This window comes from Myotis myotis, unplaced genomic scaffold (assembly GCF_014108235.1).
Source record: "Myotis myotis isolate mMyoMyo1 unplaced genomic scaffold, mMyoMyo1.p scaffold_m19_p_4, whole genome shotgun sequence".
Lineage (NCBI taxonomy): Eukaryota > Metazoa > Chordata > Mammalia > Chiroptera > Vespertilionidae > Myotis > Myotis myotis.
This window is the reverse complement of record NW_023416346.1, coordinates 5,078,731-5,099,780: the sequence shown is the minus strand read 5'-3', so window position 1 is coordinate 5,099,780 and position 21,050 is coordinate 5,078,731.

Below are 21,050 nucleotides of genomic sequence, written 5' to 3'. Positions count from 1 at the left end.
CCACTCTAAATATAAAAACACATATAGATGAAAAGTAATGGAAAGAGAAAGGCATACCATGTTAACACTATTCAAAAGAACGTGAAGTAGCTGTAGTAATATCAGACAGAAGTCTTCAGAATAAGAAGTTATCATGATATAGAGGGACATTACATAATGATAAAGGGGTCAATTCTCTAAGAAGACATAACAATTCTTCATGTGTATGTGCCTAACAATAGAGCATCAAAATAAATGAGGCAAACACTGATAAAATTTTAAGGAGAAATAGATGAGTCACTAATATAGTTGGAGACTTTAGTACCTCTCTATCAGAAATGGAGAGATCTACCAGGCAGAAAATTAGTAAGGACATAAGTGAACTCAACAACACCATTAACTGGGTAGAATTAACACATGTATAGACTACTTCATCCGACAACAGCAGAATACACATTCTTCTCAAAATCACATGAAACAGTCACCAAGATAGAAAACATACTGAGCCATAAAACACACCATAACAAATTTAAAAGAATAGAAATCATGCAATATCTCTATTTGAACACAATGAAATTTAATTAGAAATCAATTACAGAAAGATAGCTAAAAAATCCCCAAATACTTGGAGATTAAACAACATACTTCTAAAGGTTAAAGAAGAAACCCAAAGATAAATTTAAAAATATTTTGAACTGCCCTTACCGGTTTGGCTCAGTGGATAGAGCATCGGCCTGCGGACTCAAGGGTCCCAGGTTCGATTCCGGTCAAGGGCATGTACCTTGGTTGCGGGCACAGCCTCAGTGGGGAGTGTGCAGGAGGCAGCTGGTCGATGTTTCTCTCTCATTGATGTTTCTAACTCTCTATCCCTCTCCCTTCCTCTCTGTAAAAAATCAATAAAAAATATATTTAAAAAAATAAAAAAAATATTTTGAACTAAATAAAAATAAAAACACAATTTATAAAAAATTTTGGAGTGCAGTAAAAGCAATGTGGGGAAAATTTTATAGCATTGAATGAATATATTAGGAAAATAAGGAAGATCTAAAAATCAATATTCTAAGCTTCTACCTTAGGAAACTAGAAAAGAAGAGCAAATTAAATCCAAGTAAGCAGAGGAAAAGAAAGAATAAGAATTACAGCAGAAATTAATGAAATTGAAAACAGAAAATCAATAAAGAAAATTAGTGAAAAGCTGATTCTTTAAATAGACTGACAAAATTGATTATCCTGTAGCCAGGATAAATAAGAAAAAATAAGATGAAATAAATTATGAATGTAAGTAAAAGAGGGGACAATACCATAGATCTCATGGACATTAAAAGAATATTAAAGGAATATGAACAACTCTTTGCCCACAAAATTGAAACCTAGATGAAATGGACCAATTCCTGGAAATACACTATCTGCCAAAATTCACAGAAGAAGTAATCGACAATCTCAATAGACCTATATCTACAATCTCTTTCAGAAAATAGAAGTAGAGAGAATATTTCCTAACTCATTCTATGAGGCTAACATTACCTTAAAACTAAAACCAGACAAAGATATTAGGAGAAAACTACAAACTACTATCTCTCATGAATATAGATGCAAACATCCTCTAGAAAATATTAGCAACTTGAATCCATCACATAACAGGCTAAAGAAAAAACATATGTTCATTTTTTAAAAAGCATAAAAGGCACTTGATAAAATCTAACACCCATTTGTGATAAAATTATCTGTAAATTATGAATAAAGGCTAACTTCCTTAACTTGATTAAAAAATATCTACACAAAAAGAACCTACAGCTAACATCATACTTAATGGTGAGAATCTCAAAACTTTCCCGCCAAGATCAGGAACAAGGCAAGGATGTCCCCTCTTTCCACTACTTTTCCAACATCATATTGAAGTTCTAGCTAATTGAATAAGCCAATTAAATGAAATAAAAGATACAGATCAGGAAAGAATAAATAAAATTTTCTTTGTTTGCGGGTGACAAGGTCATCTTTGTAGAAAATCTGAAAGAACAGACCAAGAAAAAAACAAAACTCCTGGAACTAAATAGGGATCTTAGCAAAGTTGCAGAATACAAGGTTAATAAACAACAAAAGCTGTCACTTTGTGTTTGCCATCAATGAGTCGGTGAAATTTAAAATTAAAAGCACAATAGCATTTCTTAGGACATATTCCTAGAAGTGGGATCACTGGTTCAAATAAAAAAATCAGAAACACTAATCAGAAAGAATATATGCACCCCTATATTCATAGCAGAGCAATTTATAATAGTTAATATTTGGGTCAAGCCAACATGACTCAGTGGTTGATCATTGACCTGTGAACTAGGAGGTCAGGGGACATGCCCGGGTTGCAGGCTCAATCCCCAGTGTGAGGTGTGCAAGAGGCAGCTGATCAATGATTCTCTCTCATTAATTCTATCTCCCTCTCCAGACCTTTACGAAATCAGTCAAAAATTTAAAAAAAGATTTGGAAACAGTCCAAGTGCCCATCAACAGATAAGTGGATAAAAAAGCTCTAGTACATTTACACAATGGGATACTACGCAGCTGTAAAAAAGAAGAATCTATTACCCTTTGAGACAGCATGGAGGGACCTGGAGAGTGTTAAGGTAAGTGAAATAAGCCTTTGTCTTTGGAGATAAGAACGCTCTTTTCTTTGAGTAAAGGGGAAGCAGGACCAGAGCAAGGTCAGGGTGACCTTTCTGCTTGCGCGGTTTTCTCAAACTCCTTCAGTTTAACATATTCAATACGCCAACGTGCCATATTTTGAGGTAGTGTGTCCTGAACCCCATCATATTCAATGAACAGTATTTAAATTCTAGACTGCAGGATAGAAATAATAAAAAACTTTAGACTTTATTAGTAAAATGTATAGTTATCCTATATAATAAAAGCCTAATATGCTAAGTGTCTGGTTGTCCAGTGACTGGCCGACTGTTCAACCAATCAAAGTGTAAGATGCTAATGATATGCTAAGGCCACTCAACCACATGCTATGACGTTCACTGACCACCAGGGGACAGATAGTCGACCAGTTGACCAGTCACTATGACGTGCATTGACCACCAGGGGGCAGATGCTCCAACCAGTAGGTTAGCTTGCTGCTGGAGTCTGGCTAATTGGGACTGAGCGAGTCAGGCTGGACATGCCCTGGAGCCCTCCCCTGGTCCCTCCCTGGCCTCGATCGTGCATTGGTGGGGTCCCTCAGCCTGGCCTGCACCCTCTCGCCATCCTGGACCCCTCGGGCAATGTTGGAGAGCCAGTTTCGGCCCGATCCCTCAGGCCACTATCCTTGGGAGGGCACCAGACGCAGGGCTTACAGCTGGCTAATGCGGCTGGCTAGTGCTGCTGGCTAGTGCTGCTGTGGTGCAAGTGTCTCCCGATTGGGACTGATTGGGCATGAGCCGGCAGCAGGCACAGTGGGGCCAGGATGAACAGGAGTGGCAGGTAGGAGCTGTAGGTGGCGTTGGACTGCGGGTTTTGGCCCCATCCACGCAGGCCACCCAGAAGGACTCCACCTGTGCACGAATTTCTCCTAACTAGATGTCATTTCTAGAAGATCTGATAATTTTTTCAGTCATTATCTGACATCAGAAAAGTCACCTTTCCAGGCATTAAAAGGTTAATATAAATAAAAACTTCACTCTACTGAATTCAAAGCATCTTCCAATCCCCACAGCTCAGGCCTCCCTAAGGCTCAGAAGCACACAATGGAGAAGGGGTGACATTATGCCTTTTCCTCTCCCTATTCTTCATCCTTTCCTATCCACGAGTTACTGCTTTTGGTTTCTCTAGGAATTATGTGGGACATTAAATATTATAATAATTAATACTGGTCATCAAATATTTTCATAATGCCTAAAACTAGGAAAGGTTGACAATACCAAATGTCAGTGAGAATGTGAACAAAAGTAACTCTTAGACAGTGCTGATAGGGCAGTAAATTGGTACAAATACTTGGGAAAACTGGCAGTATTTGCTAAAATTGAATATATAAACTGATGACTGAACAATAGTACTCCTGAGTATAAATACTTCAGAAATATATATGTAAGTTCATCAAAAGACAGGTACATAAATGTTCATAAAAACCCAAACCAGAAATAATGCAAACATTCACCAACAGTAGAATGGATAAATGAATTGTGGAATATTCATATTATGGAACATTGCATAACAATGAAAATGAGCATACAACAAATTAGATAAATCTCACAAACATAATGCTGAAGGAGCCAGACACCAAAGAATGCAAAGTATTTCTTTTCATTCCATAAATTTCAGAAAGAGACCAAACTCATAACAATAAAATATTATTCTGAGGGTAAAACCATAAAGAAAAGTAAGAAAGGAGAAACTAAGATGGCGGCATAGGTAAACACCGGGAAATTGTCGCCTCCCACAACAATTGAAAATTACCGCAAAGGACTGAGCAAACATCATCCAGAACAACAGAAAGGCTGGCTGAGTGTAAATTCTACAACTAGAAGGAAAGAGAAGCACGCTGAGAGCCAGAGGCGCTGCGGAGGTGAAGTGCAGAGGTACGGCGGCTCGCGCGCACGAGGAAAAGGGGTGGCACCTGAGGACGCGGCTGCCTTTTTGAATCACAAACTCCCGACTGCTCTGAACTCCGGTTCCGGGAAGTCTCTGGGGACCCAGGTCTCATACGGGGAGAAGCTGGTCTGTCCGGCAGCGGGCGAACTTGAAGGCGGCTTTCCCTCAGAGGTGCTTGCAGCCGTTACCGGTACACTGAGATCCGCGACTCCGGGCGGAGAATCGGCCATAGCTCCCTGATCCGCCCTTTGATTCCCTGAGACCCCGCCCCACCCAGGCTGCGGCAGAGGCTTTTGCATGTGAATGTACCTAACTGCAGCCCAGCCAGGCAGACCCGGAACTTCCAAGAGAAGGCCCAAGGCCCCGCAGCGGCTTGTATTGCTTCACAGCTGAGCCTCTTCGTGGCTCCTGCTGTGTGGCCTCAGGCAGAGGCTGAATTAGCACCTCCTTAGATCCAGGAGCCACTGGACCTTCCAGATTGCAACTCCTCAGATCCATAAGGGACACACTCAGGGAGCAGACTCAGTGAGCACCAAAGCCCCCCTGAAGCAAGTCTTGCCCCAGAAGGGTGTCTTCAGCACAGAAGTTCTCCCACTTCAGACACAGCTGATTCTCACAGCCAATTGGCCTGGAGGTCAATTCCTCCCAGTGATTCTACAACAACCAAGGCACCAAGAGTGCACCAAGAGTGTCCACCCCAGGTAACTGGGGAGGCTGAGCTACTGGGCCCTACAGGACACCTGGCGCACAGGGCCACTCTATCAACACAGGGAAGCAGCCAAAATGCGGAGACAAAGAAACAGGTCACAAATGGCAGAAATGGAGGAAAGCAAACGATTGGATATAGAGTTCAAGGCCACGTTTATAAGGTTTTTCAAGAATTTTATGGAAACCGCCGATAAATTTAATGAATCCCTCAATAAGTATAGTGAGACCCTGGAGGACATGAAAAAGGACCAACTAGAAATTAAGCATACACTGACTGAAATAAAGAATAATTTACAGAGATCCAGCAGCAGACAAGAGGATCCCAAGAATCAAGTCAAAGATTTGAAATACAAAGAAACAAAAAATACCCAACCGAAAAAGAAAAAAGAAAAGAGATTCCAAAAATATGAAGATAGTGTAAGGAACCTCTGGGACAACTTCAAGCATACCAACATCAGAATTATAGGGGTACCAGAAGGAGAGAGAGGGCAAGATATTGAAAACCTTTTTGAAGAAATAATGACAGAAAACTTCCCCTACCTGGTGAAAGAAATGGACTTACAAGTCCAGGAAGCGCAGAGAACCCCAAACAAAAGGAATCCAAAGAGGACCACACCAAGACACATCATAATTAAAATGCCAAGAGCAAAAGATAAAGAGAGAATCTTAAAAGCAGCAAGAGAAAGGCAGTCAGTTACCTACAAGGGCGTACCCATACGACTGTCAGCTGATTTCTCAACAGAAACCATGCAGGCCAGAAGAGAGTGGCAAGAAATATTCAAAGTGATGAATAGCAAGAACCTGCAACCAAGATTACTTTATCCAGCAAAGCTATCATTCAGAATAGAAGGTCAGATAAAGAGCTTCACGGATAAGAAAAAGCTAAAGGAGTTCATCACCACCAAACCAGCATTATATGAAATGCTGAAAGGTATTCTTTAAGAAGAGGAAGAAGAAAAAGGAACTCTGACCATTTGCCACAGCATGGATGGAACTGGAGAGCGGATACATACCACATGATCTCACTCATTTGTGGAATATAATGAACAACATAAGCTGATGACTGTCAGGACTTGGAGGGAAGGTAGGGGAGGGTGGGGGTAAGGGGGAAAGATCAACCAAAGGACTTATATGCAAGCATATAGGCCTAATCAATGGACATGGACAACGGGGGGGTGAGGGCATGAGCGGGGGGGGGGGGGGGGTAGAGGGTAACGTGGGGACAAGGACACATATGTAATATCTTAATCAATAAAAAATATATTAAAAAAAAAGAAAAGTAAGAAAACAATGACCATAAAAATCAATATAGTGGTTACTTGAGGAGGAAGGTGATTGATTGTGAGTGGGAGGCTCCATGGAGTCATGGAGAGGAGATATTGAATTTGGGAAATGTTCTATTTCTTGGCTTTCTTGTTGGTTACATTGGTGCACACTGAATGATACTTTATTAAACTGTACATTCTCATTTTATGTTCTTTAAAAAGTTGTATTTACTTTTCTTAGTGAAAGTGGATCCTTCGCAATTCAATTATTACAGAATTTTGGAGATAGGGTCGGGTTTGTGCATTTATATTTTTAAAAAGCCTCTTGTGTTGCCCTAACTGGTTTGGCTCAGTGGATAGAGTGTCGGCCTGTGGATTGAAAGGTCCCAGGTTTGATTCTGGTCAAGGGCATGTACCTGGGTTGCGGGCACATCTCCAGTGGGGAGTGTGCAGGAGGCAGCTGATCGATGTTTCTCTCTCATCGATGTTTCTAACTCTCTATCTCTCTCCCTTCTTCTCTGTAAAAAATCAATAAAATATATTTTAAAAAAATAAAGCCTCTTGTGTGATTTTAGTAAATAGTCAAAGTTAAAAATTGCTGACCTAGAAAATGATTACTTTTTCTGAAATATTAGTTTTTTGCTTTTCGACATGCTCTTAACTCCAGATGCAGTTCTCTGATGAGTTCTGAAATACAGGCATTCCATGATGTTGTTGGAAACCCTTGCTATACTTAGTAATGATATTTTCATGTGTTGGCATCTTGCTTCCTCATATATACACCTTGAGGGCAGGGACCAGTCTCATACTCAATTGTACACCCCACAGTGCCCAACACAATGCTTATTAGTGCACTAATTTAATACTTCTCTAGGGTGTCCCCAAAGACAGTACACTATATATATGAATCAAATTTGAGAGCTGAGTACTAGGGGAAATACTAAACAAGTGAGCACAAAGAGGAGTAAAATGAGAGAAGCATCAATTCAGGAAGTTGCACTCTTCTTTGCCAATTTCTTTCCCCCTTTTAAACAGCTATTTGACAAGACAACCCACTCCTGCAAGTAGAGCCTCTGTAGTTCCTTGCTTTCTCATTGTCTCTTCTGAGAGTCAATCAAAACAAAAATATGCACACGGACAAATAAACTCAAAGGGACTCGTAGAGGTATGATTTCAAGAGAAAGGCCTTAAACTTCTAGCCAGGTCAGATAGAATCCTATCCAAAAGCTAATCATTGAAAGGATTAGAGCAAATCTGCCCACCATCTACAGGACTATACATGGAGGATGGTTTGAAGAGACCCCTTTCTCTTATCCCAAAGCATCTTGTGGGATAGGCACAAATGGCCAGAACAGTTTTGGTCAGAACAAAACTGGCCAAAATTAACAATGGCGTCTTGACTGTGGGCTCCTTCTAGGTAGAGAACATCCTGTTTTGAGGAAACTGATCAGTTAATAGGAACTGAGGTCTTTTTTTTTTTTTTTAAGACAATACCTTTAAAAAAATTAATTTCAGAGAGGAAGGGAGAGAGATAGGGAGATAGAAACATCAATGATGAGAGAGAATCATTGATTGGCTGCCTCCTGCATGCCCCCTACTGGGGGGGAATCGAGCCCGCAACCTGGGCATGTGCCCTTGGCTGGAATCGAACCTGGAACCCTTTAGTCCGCAGGCCAACGCTCTATCCACTGAGCCAAACTGGCGAGGGCGGAACTGAGGTCTTAATGTCCAATATCAGGCTACCTAACTTACTTGTCCAAGACAGATGTCATTTGCATTTGAACCGCTACTCTTAATACTGTATATCTGGAGGGGTGACTAGAGTTGGAAAGCTAAGACACTGGGTCAGTCTCTGGTGAATCCATGAAATATATATTTTTAAAAATTTTTTAAATATGTTTTTATTGATTTCAGAGAGGAAGGGAGAGGGAGAGAGAGATAGAAACATCAATGATAAGAGAGATCCATTGATTGGCTGCCTCCTGCACGCTCCCTACTGGAGATGGAGCCCACAACCTGGGCATGTGCTCTTGACCAGAATGAGCCAAACCGGCTAGGGCAAACCATGAAATATTTTGTGGGGAGAGGTTGGGCCTCCTCAAACCATACTATGTAATTCTGAAATCCTGGGGACTGATTCTACTTATAAAGCTTTTGGGGACCAGCCAAGTCTTTCTTTGGGAACTTGTGTATAAATGACCTACTTCTTAATCCCTATCATGGAGTAAATCTAAGTCTTCACTTCCAAAAGTCATGGATCTTCAAGAGACTAAGTCATGTCATTTCTGCCCTGCCCAGAACTGCCCAATCCTCTCTTCCCTGCATTCTGACCTTATCTAAATATATTCAATCTCTAATTCCTGCCCTCATCTTTCATAAAATCTTACAGACCCTTTTCAGTTTCCTTCTCTGATTTCTGCAGCTTTTATTATCTGATTAATTATTTTTGTCCATTAATTTTAAAAATATTTTCAGAGCATTCCAGAGACCTGTCTGGTAGAGGGTTAATTGACTTCATTTTTGCACTGTGGAAGAAGGCACGTTTAGCCTTCATTTGCATATTCATTTGAATATTCCTGATTCATATATGTTTCTGTTATTGGTATTCCCTTTGAATTGGTTATAGCATCTGCCTAGTTTTCTCATTATGAATTAAATACAATATTTAACATATGTTCATTTTATACCTTTATGATGGTCAAAACTTTATACCATTTAAAAAATTATCTTCAACAGGCCAGATACCATTCTGGAATGGAAATAGACATGGGGTACTAAAATTGAATAAGGCATAGTTTCTGCATTGCTAACTCTTTCGGAACCCCCTCAGAAGAGTAAATTCCTTAAAGCCAGAAACATCTTGTATCTCCTTCAATGAGGACTTGCTGTTTAATTGCTTATTGGATTATTTTCCTTCTATAGAACTTCTTTTTCTGCTGTGCTTTGATGGAAGGATTTCATTTTAGAATATAGTTGGGAAAGGTTTTGTGAACTCAGAAAAACTTCCTCTATTCAAGGGCTTAACATTACTGGAATTATGAACATTTTGGCCTTGGTGGAAATGAATATCACATTCTTGCCTGCTCAAATGTAGAAAATTAAACCTTGTGGTTTTATCTATTTTTTAGGTTTTCCCAAAAGAACTAAAGGCTAACTAAACCTTCCTTTCATCTTTGCCAACAAAAATTATTTATGCTTATATTGTGCATTATCTTTCACTCTAGTTGCTTTAAATGCCTGGAAATATTTAACCTCATAACCACCTTGGGATCTGTATGAGAATCATTTATCCCCATTTGAAGACTAGAAAACTGAGGAGTGTGATGGCAAGCAGTGTGAAGGGCAGCAAAGAGGGTTATAGAAAAGGCAGATAGAATTCTTAAACCCCAGACCAGTCCTCTAAACTCAAGCCAGCAAGTACTCATTCTAACCCTTGACATCCTTTATAGCCATTGGAAAATGCCAAGCTTGTTGCCAGTGGACATGGAAATGGCACAACCTAAAAACTGTCATGGAACCCAAAATTTTCCTAAAATCTTTGGGAATTTATACAAAATTTTATATTAACTAGCATTGTGATTATCAGCATTTTTGTATAACTGCCATTTATCTGCAAACATCTCAGTCTCCACCCCCCCACCCCCACCCCTCGCCACACACACACACACACACACAAAGCTCCACTGCTAACAACGATGTGGCTGAAGAGGAGGGTCTAGGCCAGTGATCAGCAAACTGCGGCCCCTTGAGTGTGGCTCTTCCACAAAATACCACGTGCGGGTGTGCACGTACAGTGCAATTGAAACTTCGTGGCCACACTCAAGGGGTCAAAGAGCCACATGTGGCTCGCAAGACACAGTTTGCCGACCACTGGAGGCTGTTTCAATCTGCTTTCATTAAGTTTTTTTTTAATCCTCATTTGAGGATGTTTTTGTTGATTTCTTAGAGAGAGAGAAGCATCCATCAGTTGCCTCCCATGCACCCTGATCAGGGATTGAACCTGCAACTGAGGATGTGCCCTGACTGGGAATCGAACCCGCAGCCTTTTGGTGTAAGGAACGATGCTCCAACCAATTGAGCCACTCCGGCCAGTGCTGCTTTCACTGAGTTTAATATAAATTGTTTATGTCCACACAAAGTCTTATATGTTAATGTTCATATCAGGATCAGCCACAATAGCCAAAATGTGAAACAATCCAAGTCCATAAAATGGTGAATGAAAAAACAAAATTGTGGTGTATCCATACAAAGGGATACTATTTGGCAATAAAAAGGAATGAAGGAGGAAACTAAGATGGCGGCATAGGTAAACACCGGGAAATTGCCGCCTCCCACAACAATTGAAAATTACCGCAAAGGACAGAGCAGACATCATCTAGAACAACAGGAAGTCTGGCTGAGTGTAAATTCTACAACTAGAAGGAAAGAAAAGCACGCTGAGAGCCAGAGGCGCTGCGGAGGTGAAGTGCAGAGGTACAAGTGCAGAGGTACGGCGGCTCGCGCGCGTGCGCAGAAAGGGGGTGGCACCTGAGGATGCGGCTGTCTTTTTGAATCACAAGCTCCCGACTGCTCTGAACTCCGGTTCCGGGAAGTCTCTGGGGACCCAGGACTCATACGGGGAGAAGCTGGTCTGTCCGGCAGCAGGCGAACTTGAAGGCGGCTCTCCCTCAGAGGTGCTTGCAGCAATTAGCGGGTCACTGAGACCCGCAACTCCTGGCGGAGAATCAGCCATAGCTCCTTGATCCGCCCTTTGATTCCCTGAGACCCCGCCCCACCCAGGCTGCGGCAGAGGCTTTTGCATGTGAATGTACCTAACTGCAGCTGAGCCAGGCAGACCCGGAACTTCCAAGAGAAGGCCCAAGGCCCCGCAGCAGCTTGCATTGCTTCACAGCTGAGCCTCTTCGTGGCTCCTGCTGTGTGGCCTCAGGCAGAGGCTGAATTAGCACCTCCTTAGATCCAGGAGCCACTGTACCCAGTGGTCAGAGGGGGACCATCCAGATTGCAACTCCTCAGATCCATAAGGGGCACACTCAGGGAGCAGACTCAGTGAGCACCAAAGCCCCACCGAAGCAAGTCTTGCCCCAGAAGGGTGTCTTCAGCACAGAAGTTCTCCCACTTTAGACACAGCTGATTCTCACAGCCAATTGGCCTGGAGGTCAATTCCTCCCAGTGATCCTACAACAACCAAGGCACCAAGAGTGCACCAAGAGTGTCCACCCCAGGTAACTGGGGAGGCTGAGCCACTGGGCCCTACAGGACACCTGGCGCGCAGGGCCACTCTATCAACACAGGGAAGCAGCCAAAATGCGGAGACAAAGAAACAGGTCACAAATGGCAGAAATGGAGGAAAGCAAACGACTGGATATAGAGTTCAAGGCCACGTTTATAAGGTTTTTCAAGAATTTTATGGAAACCGCCGATAAATTTAATGAATCCCTCAATAAGTATAGTGAGACCCTGGAGGACATGAAAAAGGACCAACTAGAAATTAAGCATACACTGACTGAAATAAAGAATAATTTACAGAGATCCAGCAGCAGACAAGAGGATCCCAAGAATCAAGTCAAAGATTTGAAATACAAAGAAACAAAAAATACCCAACCGAAAAAGAAAAAAGAAAAGAGATTCCAAAAATATGAAGATAGTGTAAGGAACCTCTGGGACAACTTCAAGCGTACCAACATCAGAATTATAGGGGTACCAGAAGGAGAGAGAGGGCAAGATATTGAAAACCTTTTTGAAGAAATAATGACAGAAAACTTCCCCTACCTGGTGAAAGAAATGGACTTACAAGTCCAGGAAGCACAGAGAACCCCAAACAAAAGGAATCCAAAGAGGACCACACCAAGACACATCATAATTAAAATGCCAAGAGCAAAAGATAAAGAGAGAATCTTAAAAGCAGCAAGAGAAAGACAGTCAGTTACCTACAAGGGAGTACCCATACGACTGTCAGCTGATTTCTCAACAGAAACCATGCAGGCCAGAAGAGAGTGGCAAGAAATATTCAAAGTGATGAATAGCAAGAACCTGCAACCAAGATTACTTTATCCAGCAAAGCTATCATTCAGAATAGAAGGTCAGATAAAGAGCTTCACGGATAAGAAAAAGCTAAAGGAGTTCATCACCACCAAACCAGCATTATATGAAATGCTGAAAGGTATTCTTTAAGAAGAGGAAGAAGAAAAAGGAACTCTGACCATTTGCCACAGCATGGATGGAACTGGAGAGCGGATAAAATACCACAGGATCTCACTCATTTGTGGAATATAATGAACAACATAAACTGATGAACAAGGACTGATCCAGAGACAGAGAGGCATTGATTGGACTGTCGGGCCTTGGAGGGAAGGTAGGGGAGGGTGGGGGTAAGGGGGAAAGATCAACCAAAGGACTTATATGCAAGCATATAGGCCTAATCAATGGACATGGACAACGGGGGGGTGAGGGCATGAGCGGGGGGGGGGGTAGAGGGTAACGTGGGGACAAGGACACATATGTAATATCTTAATCAATAAAAAATATATTAAAAAAATAAATAAATAAATAAAAATAAAGTTTCACACCATTCAGAGGGAGGGATGAAATCTTGTATATATGGACTAGAAACAGTTCATTCAGTGACATAATAAATATGCAAAATGAAAAAAAAAAGGAATGAAGTACTGATGCATGCTACAAGATGAATGAACCTAAAAAAATGCTAAGTGAAAGAAGCTAAACACGAAGTGCTACACAGTGCAAATTTCATTTATATGAAATGTCCAGAAAAGGCAAAGCTATAGGAACAGAAAGGAGATTGGTGGTTGTCTAGGGCTGGGTGTGGGAACGGGGCATAATGGCTAATGGGTACTAGTTTCTTTTTAGGGTGATGAAAATATTCCAAAACTGGATTGTGGTGATGGTTACACAACTCTGTAGCTATACTAACAATCATTGAATTGTACATTTAAAATGGGTGAGTTTTATGGTATGTATAGTATACTTCAATCAAGTTATTAATAAATAAATTGCTTCTAAATGACTCCCCCACATATACCTCTACTGTTGACTGCTTCATGAGAATATCAAAGAAACCAATTGCCTTTACAAAGACAACAGTAATCATTTTATATCATTTTAAAGCTTAACTTTCAAGACAGTAATATAGGTTACATGGGATTCAAAGCTTAATATGGTGATCTGAGGCAATTCCACCACAGATGTGACCTTAACAGGGTGTTAATTAGGAAGTTGGTGAACACCTCCTCCACAGGCAGCCCGGAGGAAAGCTGTGCCAGGATTTGCTAGAGAATAGAATAATTCAAGAGCCAAACCCATGATCAAAAATAAAGAGAAACTGAACCTGTTTTTATACTGCAGGCATTACCACACAAAATGACTAAAAGCACATTTTAATTGGAGCTGAAGGTTTTTTGCCTTCACCACTAATCGGAACCACTTCAGGTTTTGGAACTATTTCTCTACTGTGGAAGGAAAAGAAAAGAGCCAAATTAAGGGCTGAGGTTTTCTAATACAAGGAACTTCCCCACATTCAACAGGTTGTTTCGTTAGCATGGGTAAGAAGGAATCTTGATGATTCCCTGGGTAATCAGATGTCCAAGTTTTCTTCTTATTATAGAGGCACAGCGACTTCTCTGATAATACCCATTGCTTCTCCTAAACTCTGCGCCCCCGCTGCTAGGGTAGGGGATGGTAGGTAAACTGCTCTTCTCTGGGAAGGTAGCAAATCTCTGGAGCTGTGGGAATTCTTGGCAAAAAAATTTGCATTCTAATTGGAGACCACAGGGTACTGAACCCTACATCTTCAGCTTGCCCTGCATATCTATCCCCCTGCTCCTTCAGGAAGGCCCCCCCCCCCAAAACAAGCAATCAATCAATTACTCTTAAAGGACAAAGGCCACTGGTTCAACAATAGCACGATTTTGAAAAGACTCAATGCCTTTCCCTAGGTAGAAGAGTCTTCCACTTTTATGGAAGAAATGATTTGAAATAAAAAGCTTCTGGTGATATTATTAAGTAAAGATAGCTTTCTGAGACATCTGATCCCATCCAAAAAAATAATGGATAGTAATTTTGCTATTTAAAACCCTCTCAATACATTAGTATCATATGCCCAAGAAAAATAGAAATTCTCTTTCTCATATCCAACAATATTTGTAGGAAAAGTGAAATCTTAAACAAAACACAAAACTAACAAGTTATGGCTGTCCTTCAAAAAAGCATCAAACTTGCCTTAAGGGAAAGACAGTATTTTCCTGCAAACTTTCCAATCGCTGCACCCTCATCTAACATTGCATAAAGTCAAATAAGCCTCAAATCTCTATAACCAACCAAGCTCTCTGAAAACACAGAAAAGTTGCTCTGACCTGGGTCTAATGCTGAGTACAATTTGACATATTAAAATGTGCTAAACAGTCTCTTAGCATTTTCCCTGAGTCATTGGAGCCGCCTAATTTAGTGCAATCCACAAAACAAAATCTCACTTCAGGCATAAGAAATGAAATACTTGTGTCCTGATGTCCAGATTGGAGTGAACTCTTTGGTTTTCAACTTGTTCTGCCTCATCTTGGTACCACTTTGGACAGAAGACAAAGTCAAATCTGGACCAGTATAGAAGCAGCATAATTCTAGAGTATTTTCTTGCAGTGTGTTTCACAGAAAGAAATTTCACATGTTTATTGTGAATCTCTAAACCAATTTAGGACATGTAGCATGTCCTCAATTTACTTAATTATGTCCCCTTTCCTATAGAAAATCTTACACTATAGCATTCTGAGGAGCACATTTTAAGAAATATAGTGAAATGATCACAAGGGGAATTGGGCTCCAAGTCTGCCAATAGCCACCCGATATTGTTCATCCTTTTTCAAAGGTCTCTGTGCTATGAACTTCAGGGATTTTTAAATAATTAAATGGTAGAGATTTCTAGAAGTGTTTTGGAAAGTTAACATTGCAATCTAGCCCAGCTGGTGTTGCTCAGTGGTTGAGCATAGACCTATGACCCAGGAGGTCATGGTTTGATTCCCAGTTGGGGGCGTGCAGGAGGCAGCCAATCAATGATTTTCTCTTATCATTGATGTTTTTATCTCCCTCTCCCTTCCTCTCTGAAATCAATAAAAATATTTTTTTAATTGCCATCTAAATGTGGGATATAATTTCTATATCTGTTACCTCATACTGCTAACACCCACCCTCATTACTCCTTCTTAAAAGTTTTTTAAGCATTCAAAACTATATCAAAGTAATGCAATTTATTTTTTAAAAAATATATTTTATTGATTTTTTACAGAAAGGAAGGGAGAGGGACAGAGAGTTAGAAACATTGATCAGCTGCCTCCTGCACACCCCCCACTGGGGACGTGCCTGCAATGAAGGCACATGCCCTTGACCGGAATCAAACCTGGGACCCTTCAGTCCGCAGGCCGACGCTCTATCCACTGAGCCAAACCGGTCAGGGCAAAGTAATGCAATTTAAATTCAAACCATAATGTGATTTAAATACCAGGAAAGTGTGTTTGTGTCATTAAACAATTATAGTTTATAAAGAAAGTCAAGAGATACTGAAGTTTATCTTTTGGTTTAGTGTATAAACACTTGTATTTTGATATTACTTTTATTGACACACTAGGGGCCCAATGCACAAATTTGTGCACCTTGAAAGGAACTGTGGGCCGCGAGGCTGCAGTGGGCATAAGGGCGGGTCCTGGCCCATCCTTCGCACCCCCGCCTGGCCCCTCCCGCCACGGCCCTCTGTCTGCCAGCAGCCCCGCTCCTGCCACTGCAGATGGCGTGGAGCAATTGGGGCTGGCGCCAGCAGCGAATGCAAGAAGTGGCAGACCATCAAACCTCAGAAGGAAAGTAGGGTGCCGTAACCGGTTTGGCTCAGTGGATAGAGCGTCGGCCTGTGGACTGAAAGGTCCCAGGTTCGATTCCGGTCAAGGGCATGTACCTTGGTTGCAGGCATATCCCCAGTGTGGGGTGTGCAGGAGGCAGCTGGTCGATGTGTCTCTCTCATCGATGTTTCTGACTTTCTATCCCTCTCCCTTCCTCTCTGTAAAAAATCAATAAAATATATTTTTTAAAAAAATTCCCTTAAAAAAAAAAAAAGAGAAGGAAAGTAGGGGAGGGTGGGGGTAAGAGGGAGAGATCAACCAAAGGACTTATATGCAAACATATAGGCCTAACCAATGGACACAGACAACAGGGGGGTGAGGGCATGAGTGGGGGGATGAGGGGTAATGTGGGTATAAGGACACATATGTAATAACTTAATATGTAATAACTTAATAAAAAAAATTTAAAAAAAAGAAGTGGCTCCGTTGCTAATAGCAGTGCGAGTGGGGCCAGCGCCGGCAGCAGGTGCGAGCGCCGGGCAGGACAGCAGCACGGAGGAGCAAAGAATTTTCAATAACCACCAGAGGCTTGCCCCGATGACAGCAACCAGTGCCCCGCTTTGGTCTGGCATCCCTGCTCACCTGCTCCACCATCCCACCACAGCTGATGCCTGCCATGTTCCATGCACAGCCCTGGTGGTCAGCGCTTGTCATAGTGACCAGGTGTTTGGTTGTTCCACCAGTTCAGTCTATTTGCATATTAGCCTTTTATTATATAGGGTTAGGTAAATATATGTTTAGGAGCCATTGAGACAGATTATGGCCTGGATTGAGGTTTCTTTGCCTATTGGTGCAAATACTTTCTTTCAAGTTCTCTAAAACAAAAAGTCAGATCCATTAATATCTACTGTGTTGATATAGTGGTTATACTTGCCCACTCAATAAGAAAATTGAAAACTCATGACATTTTTTCTTTAAGAAAAAAACCCATCATAGACACAAACAATAGTATGGTGATTACCAGAAGGAAAGGAGAATTGGGAGAGCTAGAAGAGGGTAAAGGGAGAATAAACAGTGATGTAAGGAGACGACTTTGGGTGGTGAATACACAATGCAATATACAGATCATGTATTATAGAATTGTATACTTGAAACCTATATAACTTTATTAACCAATGCCACTCTAAAATATTCAATAAAATAAAAAAACACATTACAACTCAGAATTCATGTGTTACTAGAAACTTCTCCTCAACCAAAGATATGTAACCTTTACTCACTATTTATTTCAGCTACTAAACAACCTCAACTGAACACTATTTCAGGTCTTAACAAGGGGGAGTGGGGGACATGCAGGGAAAGGATAAGATAGAGAGAAGCTGAGAGGCCTAAATTCTTGTGGGGGCTCTGAGACTATAATTATAATCCTCTGTTTCAGATGATAGACAGATCCTGTTACCGTTCTCCTTTTTCCTTTCCCCAGTTCTCCCCTTTGCCCATTTCTTTTTTCCTCTCTTATTTTTCTCTGTTCTTCCCCTTGCTTCTTCTTACTCTCCCTCTGAATACATATCAAGCCTTCCTTCACTCCTTCCTTCCAAATATTTGATGTGGTACAGCAGTCAGAGGCCAAACAAACAAACACTAGACCTTCTACTTCTGTTAACCCCTACATCTTTGCTGAACCTATTCTTACAAATCTATGACTCCTCCACTGGAGGCCTGCCCAATTGAGTTACTCAGGCCAGAGCTGAGAAGCTTACAGTTATTCTTGTTGTATTTTATCCCCTTCAGCTCAGCTCAATGATCTCAACATTTAGGACACTTTTTAATTCTTTTTCTGTGATACAAAATATTAATTGCCCAGCTGGTCATCCAGAAATCTGGTATGTACAAAAAAATGTTGGCTAAGGCAGGAAAAGGGCAGAGTTTGGATGGAGAAGTGGGTTAGGGTAATCTAGGGGGTGGTCTAGTCCAGTGGTCAGCAAACTCATTAGTCAACAGAGCCAAATATCAACAGTACAACGATTGAAATTTCTTTTGAGAGCCAAATTTTTTAAACTTAAACTATATCGGTAGGTACATTGTTAACTTAATTAGGGTCCTCCTAAGCTGGCCTTTGCTAAAAACATCCTCAATCTGATTGAGGTACGTTCGCTGAGGTTGACCCCTTCCAACTCTCCCATCCACACTCGTCTTGTATACTTGTTTCGTCTATCTCCTTTCCTTCATCCTCTCTATATATACAAACCATATCAATTTTCAATCCTCGACCTTTCTCAATCCTCGACACTACATCTTCTTTCACTCCACAACGTTCCCTAAAATTAACTTAATAAACTTTACTTAAAGTTTTAAGTCAACTTTGGACTGTACGTGCGCGCCCGCATGTGGTATTTTGTGGAAGAGCCACACTCAAGGGGCGAAAGAGCCGCATATGGCTCGCGAGCCATGGTTTGCCGACCACTGGTCTAGTCTGTAAACTGTAAATCACTATACACCAAAGATATTACTACAAGGGCAAAGAAGATGTGAAGAGTCATGGTTTTCCACAGAGAAGAGATTCCTCTCCCCTCGACCACCATAATGTTGAGTTACTTTTTAATCTTAGAATAATTGGATAATGTTAGAATAATTGGAAATGTTGACGAAAGTTGAAGTGATGACCATGAATCCCCATTCATTAATGTTTGTGAGTCCTCATCTATTAATGAAGGTAGTTTATTTTTATCTACATGTGGTTTGAGCATGCCTGGTAGAGAGAGAAACTGTAACAATAGAGAGACAGAGACAGACTAGATGAAGAGCAGAGGTCTTGGTAAAGTTAGTAAAATCTGGTTTTTGAAAAATAAACCACACTTGTTTGTTCATAAAATGCCTGCCCTTGATTCAAAAATAAATTTTGGAGTTACTCTGAGCAGGAAAGTAGACAGGTGCACTTTCTACATAAAAGCCTGTTCTCCTCACCCCCCATTCTTTATCAATGTGAAAACAATGTGGTTAAACCTTTTATTTTCTGATTCCTAAAACCATAAGAACCAAGAGCATGAGAAATGAGAATGAATTCAATAGAAATTGACTAATTATTTTTATTATGCTAATATCTCTTTATTTTAAGAGTATGGAGGAAGCACTGCTATAAATTTATGTTAGTATAAAAAGTAATTTAAATTTTTTTGTTCCATGTAAACAGAAAGTACTGGATTCCTATTGACCAGTCAGCTTAGTTTCTCAGAATGATTTTTTCCAAACCATAAGCCAATGATGGTGATCTTTTAATTAATTTAGAATTTTTAAAAGCCTCATACCTCACACTATATACTTTATATTAGCTTATATATCAAGCACCATGTATCACAACAGGCATTCCATATAAAAGATCTTTTTACAGATGGTAGAGTGGGAGAATTCCCTATAAGTTTTAACCTTTCTTTTAAAAAAAGCCTTAAACATGGATGGGCTTTGGAGGGAGTTTTGTGAGGGCTCTAACTTATTGTACGTTGTCAGCAAATGTTTTTAAAAGATTTGTTATTGTGTCACATAAATAATAATTTCAAGCTAATTAAAAAGCCTAAGCATAGCCTGGCTGCTGTGGTCAGCAGTTGAGCATGGACCCAGGAACCAAGAGGTTGCTGGTTCGATTCCCGGTCAGAGCACCTGCCCAGGTTGCTGGCTTGATCTCCAGTAGGGGCTGTGCAGAAGGCAGCCAATCAATGACTTTCTCATTGATGTTTCTCTCTCTCTCTCTCTCTCTCTCTCTCTCTCTCTCTCTCTCTCTCTCTCTCTCTCTTTTTCTCTCCCCCCCTTTCCCTTCCTCTCTTTCTAAAACTCAATAAAAATATTTACAAAATAAAAATAAACAAAAATCCTAAGCATAGATGCTGACTGTTTGCTGTGATGAGATAATCAGTCTTTCTTGGCGCTATTAATTTAGCAAATGTGGTTCTTTAGAAACATTCTAAAGGAATAGTTTATAAAGATGAGAAAGTCAGAGAAATGACTACTCAATTCTATAATCATATCAGAAAAGAGGCCCAACAAAACTGCCAAAATAAAATGATTATGTAATATTACCAGTTTATGGAAGGCTAAGTACCATGTCTTGTTCATCTTGTATCCTTCATAGCACTGAGCATACAGCCATGCACAGGTTGGCCTTTAATGGATTTTTTAATCACCAAATTTTTAGAAATCAAACAGTAATTGGAAGTTATAGATTTTTGGAGCTTAGAAGAGTTCTTGTAATATAGTAGAAAGCTCATATACTTTGAAATTATAAAGATATACTTTCAATTCCCAACTCTACCACTTAGGAATTGTGATCTTAGGCAAGTTATTACACATTTTCAGGTTTAGTCTCTCCAAATCCTATATATTAAAAGGGTAATATGCAAATTGACTCTAATGGCAGAAATGTCTGGGAACGACTGGTTGCTATGATGCGCACTGACCACGAGGGGGCAGATGCTCAGTGCAGGAGCTGCCCCCTGGTGGTCAGTGTGCTCCCATGGGGGAGCTCTGCTCAGCCACAAGCCAGGCTGATGGCTGCGAGCACAGCAGTGGTGGCAGGAGCCTCTCCCACCTCCTCAGCAGCCCTAAGAATATCCAACTGCAGCTTAGGCCTGCTCCCCACAGGGTACGGGCCTAAGCTGCCAGTTGGACATCCCCTGAGGAGTCCTGGACTGTGAGAGGGCACAGGCTGGAC